General features: G+C 42.3%; 2 protein-coding genes across 2 annotated transcripts in view; one reads left to right on the top strand and one right to left on the bottom strand.

Moving 5' to 3' along the window:
• Positions 1-21,153, bottom strand: part of LOC114644100 (gastrula zinc finger protein XlCGF49.1-like) — a 489,821-nt gene that overhangs the window by 336,268 nt on the left and 132,400 nt on the right. The gene's annotated exons all lie outside the window — the stretch shown is intronic.
• LOC114644099 (zinc finger protein 664-like) overlaps positions 1-21,153 on the top strand; it is a 428,098-nt gene that overhangs the window by 403,767 nt on the left and 3,178 nt on the right. The window contains exon 2 of the transcript XR_007933943.1: positions 16,947-17,290. The gene's annotated coding sequence lies outside the window, so the exon portion shown is untranslated. The remainder of the gene's footprint in view (positions 1-16,946; positions 17,291-21,153) is intronic.

Genomic DNA, 21,153 nt, shown 5'->3' with positions numbered 1-21,153 from the left:
GTCGTCTAGTCGTTATACGAAAATACCGCAAATGTTAAAGCGAAACGTATGAAGCTGATCAGATGACATTTTAAACTATTGTAGCAAACGGCATTTGCAAAACTAAATACCTCGAGAAAATGCGTACGTACATAAAAGCGTGCCTGACGTTATCTACGATTTGACTGAACTGCGCTCTCATGTCTCTCTGTCTGATATTCTTGTCGACATTCTAACCACGCCCACTTCGTGACGCGCCTTGTTATGAATTGTGCGGCGTCTCCTTACTGAACGAAACAAGTTTGAAGTACAAAGCATCGAGAAGAGGCGCTCAGACACTTTGTGCTAAAAGGTTCATCTTTAGTAAAACAACTGCTTTTTCTCTGATTGTCATTAATTTCCATATTAAGTAAATCCAAATTCAAAAAATATATATACAAAACAAAAATAATAATAAGAAGAAGATTTTCTCATAAAATGCTTGGAGGAACCATATTTTCACAACGGAAATGTATTTATTTATTGTAAATCTATGAAAAATACATGAACTGTAGCCCCACAATTAAAAATAAAGGTGCCAAAGTGATTCTTCCGAGTGATGCTGTAAAGGAGTCATTGTTAGCTTCCAAATCCATACTGTATGAAGGTTCCGGAAAGAACTTTTGATTTAGATCTATCTATCTATCTATCTATCTATCTATCTATCTATCTATCTATCTATCTATCTTATAGTGCCTTTCCACTCTATATATCTGTCTCACTATTATGTATATATTATGTATATATATTCATTTATGTGATATAATGTATCACATTATGAATATATGAAGTAGATATGTGGAATCCCAATGGCTTCCTTATTTTAAAAGGTCTCTCCCTTCATCCAGTAACCACAGGCTAATTTCAGGTTTTCCTGACCACTCAGTGCCCTGCTAGGTAGTCTGATATTCTGTTTTGGCGTCACAGGGACCTTTTTAAAGCCTAAAGAGCCCACTTGATATGTAAATGAATGAAATGGTTCATGTTCAAGCAGTGGTCTATGAGGAAGCACACATCCTGGTAAAGTGCCATTATTATTATTTTAAGAGTGCCCAGTCCTGTTAGTAAGTCTTTTATAAGATATTTCACTCTCCTTTGTACACAAGGTGTAATGCTGGGGAGGTCCAAAAATTTAAAGTCCACCTTATGAGAAGGGTTTAGGAAGCTATCGACTTCCTGACGGTGTTCAGGTTATATAGCGCCTTGATGTGTGGAGTTCAAGTAACAGGAGGTTCTGCTCAGGCTTTATAACACACTGGTGAGGCCTCATCTGGAGTCCTGTGTACACAAGAAATTTAGCTGGGCCAGACATTTTCAGTGGCCAGTAAACAACAGACACATTTTAAACCAACACAAATGAATGTGCTGAAAAAGAAGTCAAGTTTATTCATTGTTACTCTTTTAAATTTGGTCACATCTGGCACAGGCACATCAAAAAGAGCATTAAAAACAATTTAAAAGCTACAACTGAACAGAATCTGATGTATTAGCAATGCTGTTTGTTTTTTTTTTTCAACTTCTGAAATTAAAACATATAAACATTTTGCTCACATCTGACCCAGGTGTATTTCAAAGTTCATAAAATCAAAAAAAGTCCACAGTATTAGCAATAACATTTGTTTCCCTTTTGAAATAAAATAAATATTTTGGTCACATATGACCCAGGCACATCACAAAAGTGTATTTAACAGATTAGCCAAGCACTATCACTGCTCTCAAAGGTCTCAGCGCTGTGGCAGGCGGCTGGCATCCATGCCCAGCCGGGACGCCCCTGCACACTGTATTCAGGGGGAGCAGCCCTGGACACTACAATACCTCCCCCTGGACACTAGATGGCCACCCCCCTGTGGTGGTGCGGTGACTCGTGTTCCCGCAGGGCTCCCTGGGAATTGGAGTTGGGTGCAGCCCTGTTGGGTCCCACAGGCACTGCCAGGGGGGTGCTGTAATTGCAACTCCTGATCCCATGTGGGCAACATATACATCACACCCAGAAGTGTAGCCGGAACTCGGTGATCAAGCACCTCGAGCACTTGCGGGTGAACTATAAAAGGAGCCAGCGACCACCACTCAGCGGCCAGAGTCGGGTGGAGGAGGACAAGGTTGCTTGGAAGGAGTGTTGGTACCAAGGATGAAAAGAAAATGTGGTGCATGAGTGGTGTGCTTGTGCTTGGGACTTTGTATTGCCTGTGGGTCACGGGGAAGACGTGCGCCCACAGGGGAAGAAAATGAAAAGTATTTGGTTTATTTTACACTTGCCTCCCATGTCCAATCTGTTTCGGGTTGGGCACTATATAGCATCTTCTTACAGCCATGACAAGTAATAACAGCGACTAACACACGTGAATACAATGGCTACTGCACTCTGAGGGGACACACAGGAGGTTTGTTTAAATCACCACCTGAGTGACTGGAATCCCCCTGTGCCCACCCGCCTACCGCTGCTGTTCATTGGTATCTGCGGTTCACTTCACGTGTCTGAGTCCCAAATTTTAGTTTGTAGCACCCAGTCACACCGCTGGCTCCTATTCATTCCTGTCCTTGTATTCCTTTAATCGTTTCCTTCTCAAATCACCAGACTTGAGTAGATGGCCATTCCACACGTACAGTGCTTTGATTTCTGCCTTTGTTTCTCCTTTGTCACTCTGTGGAATCCAGTTCAAAGACAGTCACGTGGGTGGTGACCGGTTTATTAACATAAAGGTAGTGGTATGCATACATTGCATTCAGATCAAGTCTGAAGGACTGTGAAGGTACACAGAGGCCGTGAGTCCTAGCGCTACATGTTTGTTTATTTGTTGAAAACACATAACGTTTTAAAATTTGAAATTGACAAATTGTCAAGTATAATTATAATAATAATTGTTTACATTTGCAGAGTGCTTTACTTACAACTCTCACTGCTTTACAAACTCTACACAAGGAGGTCCCAGGACATGAACCCATGATCTCCTTAATGTGCATCAGTGGAGCTACCATTGCGCCACTTGTACTGGTGACCTGTACTACATAATATTGTGCTTGATAGTTTAAAATTATAAATACAGAATTTCCAAAATTAAAGAATATCAACCTTAAGTTGGACAGGTGTTCACAGTATCATAGACTACTAACCCCACCTCTAAACACAAAAACGCACTGCATTGTGGGTTGATTGTTGCTGGACTACACAGACTGTTGTATTCATGTTCTGTACTATTGTAGGAATTTATGGAGAAATTTCTGACCGCTTACAAAATGTGTTTTTATCAGTTTTTATCTGTGTTTCTGGTTGGACCACTGGCTGGGCAATCAGAGGTTGCTTCTGGACTGCAGGTGGCCAGTGGGCCACCATTTTAATAGGCCGGGAGTGCAGTTTTGTTCTCCAGGCTACAAAAAGGACATAACAGCTCTAGAAAGGGTCCAGAGAAGAGCAACTCAGCTGATTCAGGGCTAGAGGGGATGAGTTATGAGGAAAGATTACAAGAGCTGAGCCATCACAGGAGATGAAGAGGAGACCTCACTGAAGTGTTTAAAATTATGAAGGGAATTAGTCCAGTGGATCAAAACGGTGACTTTAAAATGAGTTCATCAAGAACATGGGTACACACTTGGAAACTTGTTAAAGGTCAATGTCACAAAAACATTAGGAAGTTTTTCTTCACATTGAGAACCACAGAGACATGGAATAAGTGACCTAGTAGTGTGGTTGACAGGAGGACCTTAGGAACCTTCAGAACTCGACTTGATGTTATTTTAGAAGAATTCAGCAGATAGGACTGACAAGCTTTGTTAAGCTGAATGGCCTGTTCTCATCTGGATTGTTCTGATGTTCCTGTGCTGTGTGACGTCCTGCCAAAGCTGCAGCAGGCTGTCTGTGTGGACTCTTTAACTGTATGTAGTGGCATAAATGTTTGAGTAGCAGGTTGTTGATAATCACATTCCCTCATTTCATTTTCTTTTCCATTAGTGCTCAACATGAGTGCTTCATTATTACTATGAAGTTCTCATGAGCTGGACGTGGAAACTGAATCTGTTTATAGCAAGACACATGTTCACGATGTTCATGGCACATATTCACCTTTTCAGATCTTCTTCTGTAGCTGTTCTCATTTTTATATGAGGTCACTATGTTTGACTAGACTTCTCCAGTGGAGGTTTTGCTGTGATTTTTTATGACCAGTGCTTTATTGTAACATGGTATTTGTCGAGCCGTGCTGTTTAGGATTACTGCACATGCTCACAACACAGTAACTCCACGTTTGATAACATGTCGATAGAATCACGCTGCCTGAGTTTATAACAGTGATGTTCGACATTTGTCTGGAGTTTTTGTTCATTTTTATGAAGTGCTTGAAGGAGTCTTTGAACTGTTTGCCTGGTTTTTGTGACCTGACATCCAGACATTCAGTGGTTTCCCAGTTCGCAACATGTTTTTAAATCTGTGATTACTTTCTGTTATTCATATGATCCTTCAAATAACTGATTTACTACATTCATGCACCTTTATGCTTTCAAGCTGTGTTATTAGAGGGTTTTCAAAATTGTTACAAATACAGCTATGAGGCGTGTCCAAAAAAATAAAATAATAATCATAATACAAGTATCTTCATTGCACACAGTTAGTTTCTTCCTTATTTGTGGGGATTTCTTTCAGCTGTTAAAGTTGCTGACACTGTGTGTGTTAGGAGACCACAGATCTGTCAGTTTGTGTTACAGTAGTACAGTTTGATAAAGCAGGATAAATCGATAAAACACCGAATGCATTTCTTGATGCCAACCCTTCTTATCCTAATTTTACATTCAACTTTTTCAACAGACTCTTAGTGCAGACCTCCAGAGCTCCACTCCATTGAAGAGGGTGTTGCTTTATATTATACATCAGTGATGACACCCAGTTACATTATGGTGAAGGTCAGGGTTGAGGGAGGATTTATCTGACTCAAGTCCAGTAAACCAGGTGACAAAACACTGCGATCCATTTGGCTGTCCAGTGAACTACTCAATCGCAGATCCCTTCAGCTGGACCCATTGTCACTACCTGATCTGCGCTGCCCGCCTGATCTGCACACATGTGTATTGAAAGTCTGCTTCATTACACAGTTTACGGTGCTGACCAATCTGTTTTACACAAGCGTTAATAATTTATGGAGTGTGTGATATCATATCTGAGCTGATGTGATGCACTGCACACGTGCTTAATGAAGAAAATAAATAAGCTCCACTTTACAGCACGGCCCGATCTGAACTGAGCGTACCGATCCACCACTGACAGGGCTGTATTGTCAGTTCAGTTCCATATTAGTTGACCATAATGAGAATATTATGGAAATACTTTGTTGTTCTGCTGAGACTCACCGTAGGCTGTGTCTTCAGGGCTTTATTAAGCAGGTTACATTCCTAATTTGTATTACACAACATAGAACATTTACATATAAAAAGGATTAAAAAATACTACAGAGATGTTGTTGGATTCAAAAACTTAAAAGACTTTGAATGCCCCATAAATATCTATTTCAAAATATAAACAATATTAAACTGTAAAATAAAATGTTATTTTTCAAAATGAAAGAAAACTTACAGTAAAAATTATTATTGTTTTATATCCTTCCACTTTATGTACAGTATATGTGAAAAGTGTTCTCTTACTTTTTTCTGATTACAAAGTCTTTGATCAGATCCTCACTTTAAGGTGCTGATCACTCATTCAGATTGAGATGGCAGGGAGGCAACTGAAGATCTTGGCTGAAAGCAGTGGACTGTAAGAGAGAAATGAGAGAAGTTACCACCGTTGAGGTGGTAGGAGAAGCCATGAGATGAAGTAACATTGACAAAGGAACAAATGTACAAGGAAAAGAAAAGTGAACCCACACCAGTCCTTGAAGCACATCTGTAGAAATGTTCTGTCAAGAAGACAAGGAGTTGGACCAGAAGACACAAAAGGACCGGTCTGAGAGGGAGGACTTGAACCTGTTCAAAGCAGAGCCGCTTATTCCAATTTAATTAGGAGAAGAGACAAGCAGGGGGTGGTGAACCATAACAAAGGCTGATGAACGGGCAAGGAGGATGAGGGCAGAGGAGGGAGAAGGAGCTCGAGCAGATCTAAGAGCATTTGTGACTGAAAGCAGTGGAGTCTCAGTAGAGGGACCCTTGGAGAATCCACACTGAAGTAGATCTAGTTGATTATAGTCAGAGAGAAATGAAGAGAGGTGTTTATGAATTATGAGTTGTAGGGTTTTGGACAGAAATGGCAGAATGGATACAGGATGGTAATTCTCAAGGGCAATTGGGATGAGAGAGGGTTTTCGAGCATAAGGATTCAACAAGACATTTTGAAATCAGTAGAGAAGATACTGGGGGTCAGTGAGGCATTAAAAAGAGAAAAGATATAGGGGATCAAGGAAGGAGAGATGCACTGTAGAAAGGTGTGAAGGAATGAGGTCTAGAGCACAGGGATCTAAAATGTCTGAGTCATTTACAGTAGTGAAGGATGAAAGAGGAGAATGACACAGAGGAGACTCAGAAGATGTCTTTGGGGTCATTTGGTGATTTTGAAAGAGAAGAAAGAAGCAAAATCATCAGGAGAGAATGACAAAGGTCTTGGAGCAGCAGGTGGACTTAAGAGAGACTTAAATGTAGAAAAGAGGCGGTGAGCATTTCTTTCAGAGTATGCAATTAATAAGAATGTCTTTACAGATAGCAGAGATACAGAGAAGAAAGAGAGGAGGGACCTATACTTATCCTGAAGGGATGGAAGTTTCTTATTATGGCTATATATATATATATTGTGACGTACTGTAATTAATGTTTTTTGTTTACTCTGTTTAGGGAAGGCTTCGTGTTTTTTTATAACTACATAGAAAGACAGAAGGTGCATGCGCAGGGGGAAGGTGGAGACAGGAAGGAGGGGGTGTGGTGGGGGTGTGTGTAGGACCCTAAAAAAAAGAAAGGAGCGGAAGTTTTCTTTATGGCTGTTCTGTCCAGTCTTGTTTAATAAACTCAGCATTTTTGGAGCACCACGTTTTCCAGCACTTGTTTTGTGTCTCACCCTCCCTAGTCGCTACAGTGGTGTCAGGAGTGGGATGATGGAGCGAACTCCCATAGCGACTACCAGAGTGAACGAACAAGAAATACAAGACTTAACCGCATCTTTTAGACGGGTCCTTGGGGAAAGTGCACAGCGCTTGGCTATCCTGTTAAACGTATGGGATGCGCAAACACCACCTCGCCGCAGCGTTAACACGGAGCCTCAAGTACACGATGCAGTGAGTCATGAACACATGGTAACAATAGAGTGCGGTAATGTTTTGCAAGGAAGTTTCTGGGGACAAAAGCGAGAGCCAAGATACGATGTGGTACACGTGGAAAATGAAACAAGACGCATTTACGAGACACCAAGCCCGCGCAGCCAGGTTGCAGAGCTTCAGCGAGGTACGTTGCCTATAAATCCGGATATGCTGAGCAATGAATGGAACAACCCGCCGCGGGTGTTTTCGAAGGTGGCCCAAGCCGAGCACGGACCTGACGGGTTGCAGCAACAGATGTCAGCATGTGAAGGTCAGCTACCTGCGGAATCTAATACTGCATGGAAGAATCTTGCAAGAGAAGGAGGGGCTTACATGCAACAGGCATCAGTGGATCGTCATATCAAAGTAGGGCGCTATGACGGTAAGAGTTCATGGGAGGCATTTCTAGCCCGCTTCCAGTTAGTTGCTCTAGCCAATAGTTGGAATCCGCGAGATCAAGCTTTGAACTTGGCCATATCCCTTGAGGGTGAAGCATTGCAAGCACTAACTGATCTCAGAGTAGAAGACAGACTCAACTTTAAAGCAGTGACCAATGCACTTGAATGGCGTTTTGGAAAGAGGGAATCTGAAGCAGACCTGCGCAGTCAGTGGGCCAGCAGGGTCCGTGATGAACAAGAAAGTTTAGGAAACTTTGCTGCTGATGCTGAGGCATTAACTAGAAAAGCCTTCTCTCAATTCCCTCCAGCCTCTCAGGACACCTTAGCCACAGAGGCATTTCTGAGGGGATTGACACCTCTTCCCTTGAGACAGCACGTACGCCTGGCAGCCCCATCTACCTTGGAACAGGCTCTACAGATAGCTCAGAGAGTGGAAGAAGTCTTAAAAGAACCACCACCTGTTAGCGGTAGCAGTTTACACATGATCAGGAGCCAGCAGCTGTTTCATCAGGCCCAGGGAGCACAACCTGTAGAAGACTTGCCACAGAATTCAATTACAAGATCAGGTAGCCAAGAAGGCCGTGGGCGAGTTGTGTCAAACTCTCGTTTGTGTTGGCGTTGTGGAAGGGGTGGCCATTTAAAGAGGGACTGTCCAGTAAAAGATGAACAACTGCCGGGAAACACTGGGGGGCCAGCGTAGATGGGACAGCGCTGGTCCCTAAAGTCGTCCCGAGGAACAATGAGGGATTGTTACAAAAAGTCACAGCAGAGGAGTTCCATCCATCTGGTGAGCTGGAATTCCGGGTGGGGCAGATAGGTACAGGGGCAAGCTGCTATGTTGCCATCCATGTTGAAAATAAGCCCTGCTACGCATTGGTGGATACTGGTTCTACAGTTACACTTGTACGCCCTGACACCCTCCCACGGGACTCCAACCTCGAGCCCACTACAACACACTTGAGTACAGTCACTGGGGAGGAAACGCCAATGATTGGAAGGTTGAAAGTGAGGATGGAATTGGCTGGTTGGACCGGAGAACATGAAGTCTGGGTAGCTGCAGTGGAAGATCCATGTATTCTGGGGCTGGACTTTTTGCGGAACCTTGGTGCCAGTATCAATTTACAGACAGAAACTCTGCATCTGGCTGGGGGTTTTACCCTACCCTTAACCTCTTCCTCGGGATCTTTGGAGAGCTCAGCCATGGTTGCTGTCTCAAGCTTGGTCCATCCTCTCACACCTCAAAACCAATCTACTACCATAAAATCACCACACTTGGATGCCCTTTCTGCTGTACAATCTCATTCCAGTCTCTTGATGGGGGCAGCACCAGAACCTCCACATTGTCCCATTCAGGCAGACAGGCCTTCATCAAGCTGCAAAGAAACTGGTGTACCTCAAGTGTCAAACATTATTCAAGCAATCTGGGAGGCCAATATGGAGGGGCTTGATTTTGTACAAGGCCAGCGCCTGAAGGCACTCTTAATAAAGTATGAGGATTGTTTTGCTACCAATTCAGTTGATGTAGGACAAACCCATCTAGTCCAGCATGATATTGTGACTGGTGATGCCCTCCCTATACGGCAGACTCCACGCAGAATCCCCTTGGGCCGGCAGGAGGCAGCAAATCAGATCCTGGAAGAGATGAAGAATGCAGGTATTATTGAACCTTCTGAAAGCCCTTGGGCCTCCCCAGTAGTAATGGTAAGAAAAAAAGATGGCAGCTGGAGGTTCTGTGTTGACTACCGACGGCTAAATAGTGTCACGCTTAAGGACTCCTATCCCCTACCCCGGATTGATGAATCTCTTGAACTGGTTGCTGCGTCTGCCTGGTTCTCCTCATTGGACCTTCGCAGTGGGTATTGGCAGGTGGCCCTTACCCCGCAGGCGCGACTTAAAACTGCATTCTCTACAGGGCGAGGTTTGTGGCAGTTCCGGGTCATGCCCTTTGGACTATGCAATGCCCCTGCGACTTTTGAACGCTTGATGGAACGAGTACTTGCTGGGATTCCAACTACACAGTGTTTGGTGTACCTGGACGATCTCTTAGTACATGGGAATACTTTTGATGATGCACTTAAAGCCCTAGAGGATGTTTTACAGAGGATACAGAGTGCAGGACTAAAGCTTCACCCACAGAAATGCCACCTGATGCGAAAGAAAATTTTATTTTTGGGTCATGAGATCAGCCACGAAGGTATAGCCACTGAGGAGGGAAAAGTAAATGCTGTTAAGCAGTGGCCAGAATCGAGTGACCGACGTCAAGTTAAAGAATTCTTAGGCTTGGCCTCATATTACCGCAGGTTTATCCAAGGATTTGCCACAATTGCAGCACCTCTACATAATCTCTTGCACACAGATGTGCCTTATCACTGGACAGAGGAATGTCAGGAGGCATTTAGTGGCCTTAAACAAGCCCTCAGCCAGGCTCCTGTTTTAGCTCCTCCTGACCTGAAGTTGCCTTTCCTCTTGGACACTGATGCAAGTAATGTGGGCTTAGGGGCAGTACTTTCCCAGACACATTCAGATGGTGAACGGGTGGTGGCCTATTATAGTCGGGCATTGTCAAAAGCAGAAAGAAACTACTGTGTGACTCGCCGGGAACTCCTGGCTGTAGTTTCTGCAGTTCAGCATTTTAAACATCTACTATGTGGGCTTCCATTTGTCATCCGCACGGATCATGCTGCTCTACAATGGCTGCTGACATTCCGAGAACCCGAGGGACAGGTTGCCCGATGGATCGAGCAGCTTCAAGCATACAATTTATGTGTGGAACATCGAGCTGGACAGCGTCACAGCAATGCAGATGCTCTGTCCCAGAGGCCGTGTGCAGCCGAGGGTTGTGGTCATTGTGATCGTCAGGAAGCCCAGGATGCTGAAAGAGCAGGTGAGACAAGTCCGGGGTGTCGAGCCTTAAATTTGATAAACATGTTCATAAATTGGGAGGGCCGACAGAAAGAAGATCCAGCCCTACAATTGATCATTCAGTGGTTAGAGACCCAGCGTAAACCCAGTTGGGTAGAGGTGGCAAAAGAATCCCTGGAAGTGAAGGGCTTGTGGGCACAGTGGGACAGTCTTGCTCTACAGGATAGGATTCTAATGCGGTCCTGGTGCGTACCTGCCACAGGTGAACTGCAGTGGCAACTGGTGGTTCCAAAAGCCCTCAGGGAGCAAGTTCTTAAAGATCACCATGGGGCCCCAGGAACTGGGCATTTTGGCATAAGAAAAACTTTACGCCGGATACAACAGAAATACTACTGGGGTCATTGCCGGAGGGATGTAGAAGATCACTGCAGGAGGTGTGATGCATGTACAGCCCGGAAAGGCCCTCCCGGACAGTCCCACGCGCCCCTACAGCAGTATCAGGTGGGAGCTCCCATGGAACGGGTAGGTGTTGATGTGTTAGGCCCTTTTCCTAGGTCAGAGAAGGGAAACCGGTATGTTCTTGTAGCAATGGACTACTTTACAAAATGGCCAGAAGCTTATGCCCTTCCTGATCAAGAGGCTGTGACTGTTGCCCAGGCACTTATTGAGGATTTCTTTAGCCGTTTTGGCATCCCAAATGAACTTCATTCTGATCAGGGGCGCAACTTTGAGTGCCGGGTGTTCCAGCAGATGTGTCAGCAGCTGGGGATCCAGAAGACTCGGACTACCCCTTTACACCCACAAAGTGATGGATTAGTGGAACGGTTTAATCGGACTCTGGGTGTCCAACTTGCACTTTTCACATCCCACGGTCAGAAGGACTGGGATGACCAATTACCACTTATCCTCATGGCATGCCGTTCTGCTGTCCAAGAGTCTACTGGGTGTACACCTGCACTCTTGATGCTAGGATGGGAGATCAGGACTCCCCCAAACCTTGCTTATGGCTTTCCCCCTGATTCGCTCTTTCCTTGCCCAGGTCCCGAATATAGCCGCCGTTTGCAAGATAGACTGGAGAAAGCTCATGCCTTTGCCAGGGACCAGCTGAAGGCTGCAGGGGAGCGACAACGGTGCAACTATGACATCCGAGCCCAAGGAAGGCACTTTCGAGAGGGAGAACAGGTCTGGGTATACCGCCCTCGGCGTCAAAGAGGGCGTTGCCCAAAGCTGGATAGCCCATGGGTAGGCCCCTGTCAGGTCCTTGCTCGCCTAGGGGAAGTAGTTTATCGTGTACAAATTGCACCAGAAGGGAAGAAACTTGTTCTTCATCGAGATCGGCTTGCACCATATTTAGGTGCCCATTTAGTTTCTCCTTCAAAGATGGATCCCGAAGATGCCCCACCATTGACTCCCATCCCTATTCCAATTGAAAGCACCGGTTCAGGGGAGCATAATGATGGCAGATCTGGATCTCAGGAACATGTCCCTCCACGGCCCAGACGCAGAAGAAGGCTACCAAGACGTTTATTGGATTTTGTGATCCCTCGGGGCGAGGGACTGGGGGGGGGGGGGGGGGGGGGGGCAGTGTGACGTACTGTAATTAATGTTTTTTGTTTACTCTGTTTAGGGAAGGCTTCGTGTTTTTTTATAACTACATAGAAAGACAGAAGGTGCATGCGCAGGGGGAAGGTGGAGACAGGAAGGAGGGGGTCTGGTGGGGGTGTGTGTAGGACCCTAAAAAAAAGAAAAGAGCGGAAGTTTTCTTTATGGCTGTTCTGTCCAGTCTTGTTTAATAAACTCAGCATTTTTGGAGCACCACGTTTTCCAGCACTTATTTTGTGTCTCACCCTCCCTAGTCGCTACAATATATATATATATATATTTGCAGTTGGAGATCCACAAAGGGAGAAAAAACGAATCACGTATCATAAAATAGTTTTATTCCTGAGCTTTCAACCCCTATCAGGGTTCTTCATCAGAGGATAATGCTTAGACTTACAAGAATCAAAGGCAATATATAGCAACACATTCTGTATTGGGGGGGGGGGGGGGGGTGGGTGGCGGTGACTAAGTCAGTATGATCAAGGGGGGGGGTGGGGGTGTATAGTTTATTTATTGTGTACATGTCCTTTTTAAGTTGGCATATGCTGGGTTTATGTCCAAGTGTCTGTTGATAGCGTTTTCATCTGATAGCCAAGACTCGGCCAACTCTCTGGCGCTTTTTGTACTGGCCTTAAATTTTACTTTCACGTTGTCCCAGTTGAATGTGTGTCCTGTCGATTTAGTATGTGCATATATCAAAGATAGTGCGTCCTTTCTTCTGACGGCGTTGCGATGTTCCTGTACACGTGTTGAGATTTTTTTTGACGTTTGTGCTATGTATACAGCTGAGCAAGAATTGCATGGAATACTATAAACTGCGTTTCGTGTTTCGGTTGTCGATTTCTTGTTTTTGGCATTAAACAGGACCATGCGCAGATTGTTGGTGGGTTTATGTGCTATTTTGATGCCCCACTTGGTCAGGGTGCGTGCCGTGCCTTCTGACACATTATGGTGATACGGGAGTGAATGCCAGGTGGGGTGGGGGTTCTGATTTACGTCGATTGTATGCTGATTCCTTTGGCGCCTGCTGTGTAGACTTCGATTAATGAATGATTTTGAGTATCCGTTCGAGGTGAAAAGTTGAAACAGATAGCGTCTCTCATTAATTTTTTTTTCCTTGGTATTACAATGCGTGTGGACTCGTTTAAATAGGGTTTTCACGCAGCACCGTTTATGAGATACCGGGTGGTTGCTGGCGAAGTGTAGGATCTTGTCTGCGTAGCATTGTTTGCGGTAAACACTTGTGGTCAGGGTGGCGTCACTATTTCTTTTGATGTAAATGTCCAGGAAATTGATGTGTCGATTGTTTTCTTTTTCCATTGTGAACTGGATTGCAGGGAATATTGTGTTAATATGATTGAAGAATATACATATACATATATCATTGCTGCATTGAAAAACAAAAAAGACAAATGAGAACTTTAATAAATTTTACAAGAACTATTTACAGGAAATCTTACTATAAGGCAGCAAGGCACTGAGCCACCCAGCCTCTCTCCTGCTACAGCGTATTCTCGCTCAACTGGCACGTGACCCGAAATCAGAGACTGGCTGACGTCATCCAATGCGACGGCTCCTGAAGCCACACTACCGTCTCGCTTTGTGAAGCAGTGTCAGAAGTGTGATCGAGTGCAGAAAGAATCTCATCGGCAAGAGGCAGGCAGGCAGGCAGTAAGTACTTTGGAGATGCGCTTTATGGATGTGTGAGTTTTCATTCGCTCCATTAGAATCACCGCGCGCGGCGTCTTCGTGTTCGTTATCCCCCCTCTGAACTTTGCTCGATTGAATCCTCCTGTGTCCACCCGCGTGCCATTGCTGTTCATTCGTATCAGCAGTTCACTTCACGTGGCTGAATCTCAAATTTTAATTCGTAGCGCCCAGTCACACCGCTGGCGCCTGTTCATTCCCCTCCAAGTGTTCTTTTGTCGTTTTCTTGGCGAATCGCAGACATCGAGCAGACAGCCATTCCACACGTAAGACGCTTCGATTTCTGCCTTTGTTTCTCATTTGTCACTCCGCGGCGCTCAGTTCTGAAAGTTGCGGGGTTGGTGACCTGCCGGACGTTGAAAGAGCGATGAGGAGTCCCTCGGGCAACTTTGTGTTCCTGCCATACAGTTCTGTCAGAAAGAATTTGAATCTCAGCCTGTTTTTTAAGTCTCTATGCAGTTTCCATGTCTGCTCTTTTATTCTTATTTTCTTCACTTGTCTAAAGATGCTCAGGTTTAGTGGACTGACAAATCTAACTTGTCTTGGTGTGGTTGTGGACTTGAATGTGAGTGTACCCTATGATGGTCTATAGCTGGCTCCTGCCCTGTACAGGTACTCTGGTTTTCTTCCTGTACCCCAATAACTTCTGTTTGGTTTTGTTTTGCACTGGACCAGGGTGGTGAGGTGGGCTGTGTGGGTCACCTCTTTGTGCCACTCTTAGGTGAACTGTCAGAACTGGCATCCCTCTTCTGCACAAGACCCACTTTCATTTAATTAGAGTATTTATGAAGGTAAATAATAAGCCGCTTTTACTCTGCCCCCCCCAATGGGGGTTACCCATAGCAAACTGGTCCTTCAGAAGCACAAATGGAGCGTTAAGAAAGACTGAGGCACACAAGGCCTCCACCATGTCAATCTCACAATACTGGGAGGTGCTGCTGTTTAATAGGAGTTTATTAATGTGTTAAGTACTAAAATATTTGTGATGTGTGCAGAGTGTACTTAAACAAGATGAAGATGATAAACTTGAAACTTGTTTCAAAGTTGTTGATAACAACAGTTGTTTTGAAGAGTATTTTTATCCTGGAGCATGTCAGATTTGCCAACCACAGTCGCTGATCTCATCACCTAACCACGTTAATTTAAACGACCATTCAGCAGAGTCGTGCTCAGCCCTGTTTCTAACAGCCAATGGCATGCTGCTGATGACGTCTGTGGTGTACAAAGGGTTAACAGCTGTAGCTCTTCAGCAGCAATCTTCACCCTTTATTTTATTTTTTTTTTTCCCTTTTGTTTTGCTACCTGAAACACAAAACAACAGAATGAGGAGCATCTCTTATTTTTGTTAGGTTCAAAACCTGCAGTTTCTTTTTCCTCTTCACTTAACTCTATGCCTTCTACTTCAGGGAAACATTCACTGGTTGTCTGCTCTCCTGCACACACAGTCTGCCCCTAAGACTAAAAGCAAAATCAAACCTGTTTAAATTTATCTTAGTGAGTCGCAGGCTAATTGAAGTTAGACATTGGGTGTCTCACATTAGGCGGCCATCTTTACAGGGACACACCGCCAACTGCCTCCATCTCACTAAGATTATGTAAATGAAGGCTGTGACTTGAATAATGGTTTTGGATTTTGCTAGGTTGGGGCAGTTTCACATTAGACAAGTTGACCTGCGATTTTAAGTTCCTCCTTCATATGCCCCTGTTTTTTAACATAATCCTGAGACCTAACTTGTATAAACCTTCCTTAACATTAACTATTAACAAAATTCCGGGACCCTAACAGTACTGAATGTTCAATCAAAGTAGTGAATACTGTTGACACACAACTGTGCAAGATGGCCTCCTTCTTCTTCTAAACAGATAAGAGCTGAGGGTGTGGTGACTCCTCGGCTGGGCGTCTCTTTCCATTGTAGATAAAGAAGAGGAGATAGTTAGCAGCAGCACTCCCTCTCATCCTGGGGTGTATTTCTCACCTGAACAAATCTCTGCAGGCGATCCGTAGTCACACGTGTGACGACAGGTCATTTTCTAATTCTGGATTCTACACAACCACAAACAATAACAAGGTGTCATTACTTTTGTAAGAAACATCTAAAACAGTTCAATAAATGCTGCATAACAGCAGTTCTGAAATAAAGGATAAATGTTGAACTGACAAGTTTGATTTCACACTGGAAGCTTCAAAGGTGGTAAAAAGAAAGGGCAGATTTAGAAAATTAAAGCAAGACAAACTTGTGACATTTGACTTTTTGATTTAATTTGACTATTCTGTTAAATATTGCTCTTTAGTAATATTTTTTTAACCAGCTAATTATGCAAATTTAAATCTTGCAATAGCAAGTGTTGCAATTCAAACAGAATGGGTCTGTGCTTAATTAGACTTTAGAACCATGTTGTTAGAAAAAAATCTTAAAGAGTTTTTATTTAAATGAAAGTATCCTGAATAATCTTGGAATTCAGTAATTCAACAGTATAATAATGTTTTGAATTTTAATTTTTAGTTCGGATTTTAAGCAGTGTTTTTCAACTACTGTCTGAGAATGATTAGAAATGTGCAGATGCTAAGATAAATCAGACAGTTCATGATATATCATTCTTTATAAACTCTGTGCTGAAACTCCCACCAAGATTGTAAACCCTACCTTGTGCTATTGCACTGGGGGTCTCCATCTCTGCCCCACATTACATTTCAAGACTTGCATTATATTTTGAGATTTATGAATACCAGTACTTCTTTAATGGGAGGGGATGAATTGGATTTCTGTGTTTGCTGTGGTATCAAAGGGTATCCAGCATTGTAAAATTGTGTTATATTAGTATATCACATACAAAAGTTCTAATATCATAACATCCCTAATATCAACAGATGGTGCCGAGTCATAATGGTGTGTCGTAAAGCCATGAGACACTCCCTGAGACTGTTTCATATCTGGTCACCTGGTATGAAGATTGATTACTTACTCTGCCCATGTGGTCTCGGTGAATAACTTGACTTGGCTTCTTTCTTAACTGATGAGGACATAGAAAAATGGGACTTAAATGTGTTACATTTGTATTGCACTTCTGAATTAATTAAACCCTGTGTTCTATACAGAGAAAAAGAAGAAGATGCCAAAAATGTATCCAGCTGGCCAAAAGAGTTTACAGAAAGAATGTCAACGTGAAGAGGATGTCTCTGAAAAGAGGAACAAAAGAAAGGGTAGGACTAACATTCAGAGACCCCGCAAAATTATAAACCGTATGAAGGTGAAAGACTGTAATCCTCAATATATGGGCCCAGATGAAGACTTAAACAGATTGGGCTCCAGTTTGGGCAGACGCTGCTACTTGAAGGACAGTAAAGCCCACAAGCCGTCAGAATCCTTGAAGACTAACACAGTGAGGCCCGAGAAGAAATTGTGTCCAAATCAAACTGGAGAAGGTATGTGCTAAAATAAAGTAAGGCAGTTATGATTTACCTGAAGGGTGCTTTCTTGCATTTTCACTCTGCCTAGAAACAAAGGCTTTTTTAAAAAATACGGGTTTCATTTTTAAAGTATAAAGAACAGAAACAATTAATCCTTTGGACTGGAATGAGGAGGCCTGGCTGAGTTGTTCTTGCAGTTTTTTCAATTCACAATTTCCATGGTTTGGGTTGTATCTCTTTTTAATAATAATCATTAGCTTAATGTCTTTATTATGAAGAAAACCTTTTAATAGATTTTAGACAAATTAAAGAGAAGTCAAAGAAAAATAAAATCTGTTTCTAGCTTTCTTTGAAGAAACACTTTCAAACAATAATGTATTGCCTTTTTACTTTCTCCACATGTAGTATTGTGGAGTAGACATGTCACCCATTTGACTGTTCAATAAATTTGCACAATTTAGACCCCTCTGAATGAAAGTGTTTCACGTCTGCCTGTGTGTAAGAATCTCTGTGCATCAGTGGAGAGCAAAACCTGTGAATGGATAAACCAGTCCTGTTCAAATTAATCATTATATATTCTGAAATTGCAAAGACTTTGTGAATTTGAAGAAAATTGGTTCACTGAACTTTACTGAGTTGAAAAAACAAAATTGTTAATTAATGCAGGATTTCATCTAAAACGTGTGAAACATTCTATGAAATTAGTTTTAAAGGATTTTGATGCTTTTAGCCATTTCATGTTTACTGTCAATTCTGTTGCCCCATATGAACAGGGGCTGATCTTTGTGATGTGGTGGCTTTTTTATTTTTAAAGTTTTTGAAAATACAAGTTGGTACAGTACTTAATCTTTTTGAAATTCTCATCCATTTTAGAGCATTAGAAAAAAAAAGGTTGATTCAGTTCTGGTAATTTTTATTTTGTAATCCTGTTCACTGAGTGGTGGCTCTAATAAATTCACAGGTATGATCTAATGAAAAATTTTACAAATGATTAATCACATAATGAGTTAAAACAGACAGGAAAACAAAGCCATTTCAAACTGAATAACATAAATGGAACAGAATAGTATCTGTCAATGAAAATTAAATATGAAGAACACGGCCAATTATGACAAAGCTAGGAGAGTGAGGACACCATGCCACCATCTTAAATAAGGAGGCAATATAACATCATGTGATGGAGCTAAGCCATGTCAGCAGCCACAAAATGTCCACAAATTATGTGATTGACGGAAGGGTGAAATGACTTATCAAAATAACAAAAATACAGTGATTGGGGTGGTGTTATAGTACAGAACATGGCCTAAACTCAGAATAGGGTGTAGGTGATATCAGAACTCGACAAATAATGAAAAGACAAATTTTAACTATAGGAAGACAGTTCAGTTAGTACAGCCTACATGAATGTATGCCACCCAGTAAAGGCGTTTAGTGTTAGGAATTATTAATTTTTTTTTTTTTTTTTTTTTTTTAAATAGCTAAGGCAAACTGTGAAAATTCAAAACAATTGATTTAGACGAACAGTCCATCCACAAAAAAACCATGAATGAGTCCATCAAAAAACTACATGGAGTGAAGGAAAATGTCAGAATTAAAAGCATAATCTTCTCAAAATAAATACTATTCTGGTGCTGTATCAGTTTAAAACGGGTCATTATGTAGACCGATGTCTTGGGTCTCTAGCCGTACCTTTTGCCCAACTTTAACGATAGGAGTGGCCTTACATTTGCAATCGGAAAATCATTTGGCTAAGAGCTTTTCAAAACATTTTTGAGCCAAATTCAACTTTTTACAAAACTGTTAAATATGTAATTATTTAAAAACAGATGGAAAAGTGGAGATGAAGGTGACTCAATGAATCTAGAATGACAACCATACAGGCACTCAAATGGTGACATTGTAGGAGCAGAGTGAACTGGTACATTTCTAGCAGAGTCAGCAATGGGTAGAAAATCAACGCAGTCATCTTGATTAGGACCAATAAAACAGCACAAGTGTTTCTGTAGGCCTCTGTTAATTCTTTACATTTGCCCATTAGCTTCTGGCTGATAACCAAACATTTAAAGTTTTGTAGAACAAACAAATCTCTGACAGAATAGTTTCTAGAAGCGAGAAATAAATGGAAGACCACAGTCTGATACATCTTGACACAGAAAACCATAGATACTATCAGTCTTTTCTACAGGGAGGTCCAGATCTAATTAATCAGATCCAGATCATCTGGGTGACTTTGATTTATGCAGGGACGATTCCAGTTCACCGTACAGACGATTCTTCATGTTGTCAGTTCGCACACTTCTCGATGGTCCGGGATTTTTCAGATAATTTTCTATGTATTAAACTTAAAGTTATAGAGTTACGAAAATTGCATAATTAGATCTGGACCACCCTATAGAAAGACACCTGCCAGGTGTTTAGTAGAAGGGAATAAGATGCACACATTTCAAAACTCAATCTGCCTCCACAAAAATTGTATTAAAACCCTTGGAGGAAGGCATATCAGTAATAAAGTCCATTGTTTATTGCTCCCATGAACGTAATGGTACCGGAGCAGTCCGACCTGTAGCTTGTATAATCCAAAACATCTTCATGCATACTTTTCCAACAAAAATTTGGCTGAAGTATCTTTAAACTCTGTGGTCAGATGACAGTCCCAATATTTGCTTTTAAATGCTAATAGGAACATACACACACACAAAGCATGAAAGAAGGTATTTTGGGCAGACTCAACCTCTGTCATTATATTACCAACTAGCAAAAAGCGGTTCGCAGCGGCGAAGTACTGCTTTAACATTTTAAATAATAAACTGAGGGAAAATGTACCAATAATTATTTGTTAAGGATCTCTTTGTATGCCACGTTGTCAATTCGCCCCCCCCCCCCCCCGGTTGTAATATGAGCATGCAACGTATAATTGGCCATGTGAAAAACAATCTTGCCTCAAATCAATGCCAACCTTTTGTAGGGTCTGTCCCTGAGACTTATTAATTGTTATTGTGAAGCAGAGCCTTACTGGAAATTGGAGGCGTTTGAATTGAAATGGGAGATCAGAGAGTATAACGAGGATGCGAGGAATAAAAACTCTCTCCCCTGAGCCACCACCAGTAAAAATAGTTGCCTCAATTAGGTTCTTTTGCAGGCATGTGACCTGAAGTTTCGTGCCATTACAAAGTTTCAGTGGCTGTAAGTTTCTCAGTAACATTATTGGTGCCCAAACCTTCAAAATTAGATTATGCTCAGGAGTGCCTGGAGGATTCAGAGTGTGGACCGAGCTGCAGGCTATGGACGTATATATGTACGTAAGTAGGATTCAGTTAGCGCTGGGAACCCGCATACCAAATTTCGTGACGATGGGGCCATAAATTAGAAAGTTTAACATGGTGGACTTTGTCGACCATTATGACCATTACGTGTAGAATTTCAAAATGAAACCTGCTTAACTTTTGTAAGTAAGCTGTAAGAAATGAGCCTGCCAAATTTCAGCCTTCTACCTACACGGGAAGTTGGAGAGTTAGTGATGAGTGAGTCAGTGAGGGCTTTGCCTTTTATTAGTATAGATGTGTATGTATACTGTATATGTGTGTGTATGTGTATATATATATATATATATATATATATATATATACACATATATATATATAGCTGTATACCCGGCCACGCGTTGCTGTGGCTCAGTCTGAAAGCGCACGTTTCTAATATGTTTAATTTCACAATGCTTGTGAGTATACAATATTTTTTGTTGTTCCATTGTCTGTGCATAATGTTAGACTGAATAATATTGTTAACTTCGTAGACGTCTTTGTTTTTGGCCGCGAGAATAGCTCGTTCACACAATCGTGATTCTTATAATTGGTTTGAATATTGGGAAATATTTAAAAATATTTTTTCAAACACT

Source organism: Erpetoichthys calabaricus (genome assembly GCF_900747795.2).
Source record: "Erpetoichthys calabaricus chromosome 1 unlocalized genomic scaffold, fErpCal1.3 SUPER_1_unloc_11, whole genome shotgun sequence".
NCBI lineage: Eukaryota > Metazoa > Chordata > Cladistia > Polypteriformes > Polypteridae > Erpetoichthys > Erpetoichthys calabaricus.
This window is presented reverse-complemented; position numbering and strand designations above follow the sequence as displayed.